General features: G+C 31.8%; 1 long non-coding RNA gene across 2 annotated transcripts; it reads right to left on the reverse strand.

The window, feature by feature from the left end:
- Positions 1-405: 405 nt before the first annotated feature.
- On the reverse strand, positions 406-2,138 carry LOC117131669. Of its 2 annotated transcripts, none has more exons than XR_004454838.1 (2): positions 1,666-2,138; positions 406-1,583 (listed from the first exon to the last, which is right to left on the reverse strand). It is a non-coding gene; the product is annotated as an uncharacterized LOC117131669 (long non-coding RNA). The 2 variants fall into 2 exon arrangements; XR_004454837.1 differs by having other exon boundaries at positions 406-1,557; positions 1,666-2,137.
- Between the last annotated feature and the right edge of the window lie 1,134 nt (positions 2,139-3,272).

The following is a 3,272-nucleotide window of genomic DNA, read 5'->3' on the forward strand; positions in this document are numbered from 1 at the left end:
AAAAATACGAATAACAGAGCCAAACAAAAGTTTTTTTTTGACACAAAAGCTACTTACTAACTAAGTTAGAATGTTATTTATGATTAAGATTAAATTTTTGTCGAATGCATAGCCTACCAAAAAGCTTATGGTGACACTTGAGTTTCTAGGTAGAGTTAGAAAATTAAAAAGCTAACTTACTATAATAATTGGTACAAAAGTTTTCAAGTTTAGAGATCTTTTGAAATATAGAACGAAAATAGTGTAACAAACTTCATGAAACACATCAAAAGGAAAAAAACCATTTTTTATACTAACTATATGATAGGTTTTACGGTACAAAACAACACATCTTCCACCAGTTCATTAACCACTATCAATTCTTCATTTCACATTTGATCAAATTCACACATTTGCAAGATACGGAAGACTGAAAAAGAATGCATTAAAACTGGTAAGTCAATGTATTTCCCATGATTTGACAATGAATCCTAACATTACAAAATCTAATAGTCTCATCTCAAATATATTATATCAACACACCACAACTCCAAACCATCTTTTTCCCATCCTATATATTCTTACTCCTCCATGTGAAACCTTCCAGTTTCATAGACATGGTACATCCACACAGGCTAAAGCAATGCTCTTGCACTCTCGATGTTCTTCACTTCGTCTTGGTCTCTCTCTTCACCAATCTCTCGCTCTATTATCAGGTAAATTTTAGGAAGTCAGACTAACATTGGGTCAAGCTCTTTCCCCACTTTATCTTCTTCCCTACTAAGCAAATTCACGCAGAGAAAATACAACAACCCTCAAGCTGTACTGTAATCTTTCTTTTCTATACACACTGCTGAATATATCAAAAGAACATTACCGATTCCATCTACCACTTAGAATTACCTTTCACCAACAAAATATGGTATTTCTCAGCCATATTACGATATCAAAGATATCAGTCTAGGCCTCTGATGCAAATAGGACATCCCCTTGATGATGGCTGCAAACAAAGAATTAAATAAACGAATTTTCAGGATAGTGAAATCTATGAAATTGGTAAAGATCTTTTCACCTAACCTAATAGCAGAAACCGAGAGGGATTGTGGAGCTGTTCATAGACTGCAGGATCACTGAAACCAATACGACGTGGTTTTGGAGAAACGGCAACAGTCAATCTTTTTTTACCATCGAAACGGAGCTTCTCAAATCTCCGCCGGCGGGATAGCGTTTGGCTGAAGCACCTACGGATACATTGTTTCTTCCAAACAAAAAAAAATGAATAAAATTTCTTAAAACCTGTTCATCAAAAGTTGAGCTAAGTTGGAATTGTTGATTGCCATGATAAATCTGAGATCAGATCTGACCAAATCTTCGTAAAAATTAGTCTCAATCACTATGAACTAAATAAAGGAGAAACAATTACATCGCAAAGCATGTTCCTTGCAGTCGTCGTACCATCTCCGCCGAGCCGTACGGAAAGACACACGACAGTGCAAAGAAGAGGACCAAGAGCGATGTAACAATTCTTAGGTGTGAATATTGTCTGGAGATGATGCCCCACCTACTCACCAAGCATGCCTATTTATACAGTGAAAGCACCGCCTCTAAGATATTTAACACACATTAACTGCATATCGTGGCCGAAGGAGTAAATAAAATGTTTAATGCAATGGATCTCGAAGCTACCTCGTTTCGGTTCGTAGAAAGAAGGTGAAAGGACTTGATCAAAACCAACAGACGGAATCATCACACCAATTCTGAACACCAGTCGCTGTAATGGCAGAAAGCGACGATCATGGTGGAACCCTAAACTACGCCGTTAATAGCAGAGACATACCAACACAGTCTAACCTTAATCAGAAAACCATGTGGATCAATAACAACACGGCGTAGCATATATTAACGCAGTATGGGCTTGATATCTTCAATCACAATTCCAAGCCCAAAAACGTAAGAAATCGACTGACGACAAAACACATCGTTTTACTAACCCGGACAGGTGTCAGCTTGTGGGAATATTATTTGATGACGTGGCTCTCTCAGGAGAGAGGCCAACATCTTTATATATATATAGACTAGGGATTAACCCGGGCTACGCCCGGGATTTTTATATTTTTCTAATTTAAGTTGTTAAATTATTTATATTTAGGTTATGATATATATTTATATAAATGTTAAGATGTATGTCATAATTAAAATTTATTTTTAAATTTTAACACGTTAAATTAACATATTTTTTACTATTTAAATATTTTTTGTAATTTTATTGGCTATCTAGTTATCATATTTAGCAAAACTATCTGTTGAGTGTTGGAATAAATGTTTTAGATATTTAATTAAACTGCAGAGTATTTTCGGATCGACCACATGCTCAACAATCGATCAATCCGTAAAAAAGATGGTCGATCTTCTTGGCGAGGTAATTACAATTTTAGCAAAAATATCTTTGATTTTCAAATTTAAGTATATAACTATTCTTTTGAATATTATTTTTTTATTGTATTTTTTGATTAAATTATTGTATTATAATGTTTATGTAAATATTTTTTGTGATGTTTGAATTTGTGTTGTTCGTATACTTAACCTAGATGATATTGATGTTTAACCATTTGTTGTTTTTATTTATTTATTTTAATCAGAAATTGTTTTTATTTAAAAAAATTATTCATATATAATATAATAGTTTAAGTTTGGAAGATTAATCTATATATATAAATTATGTATATTTTTTAAAAAATAATTTAAGATATTATATATTGAGTAACTAAATTTCTTATCTTGAAAATAAAATATTTATATTTTTGTCTTCATGTTATACTCACCAATCCATCATTGATATTTATAACTCAGTATGTTTTTAAAAAAACTTAGTTTTAAGTAATAAACGAATTTAATAAATTAAATTCATCACCTATAATGTTCTCTAAACTATATTTGAAAACTCTCTAAAATTATATTTTAAGCATAATATTACTATTATTTAATTTTAAGCATAATATATGCAAAACCAACTTAAATTATATTTACAATAGGACTATCCTAAACCGGTTAATAAACCAAAAACAATATTAAACCAACATGAACCAATACCTGATTTGGCGAGGAAGGAAGTGTTTCAGGATAAACTCTTGAATGATTATTAACTGTAATGGTTTGATCATGAAAGAGTTAGTATGAATATTAACAATTGTAAGAATACCTTTGAGTCTATGAAAAGCAATTCAATTCCCATGAATAAGTTTGGCTTTTGGAAGTTGCGGGTTTCCCAACAATGAATCCACCTAACAAAAAAT

This window comes from Brassica rapa, chromosome A02 (assembly GCF_000309985.2).
Source record: "Brassica rapa cultivar Chiifu-401-42 chromosome A02, CAAS_Brap_v3.01, whole genome shotgun sequence".
Taxonomy (NCBI): domain Eukaryota; kingdom Viridiplantae; phylum Streptophyta; class Magnoliopsida; order Brassicales; family Brassicaceae; genus Brassica; species Brassica rapa.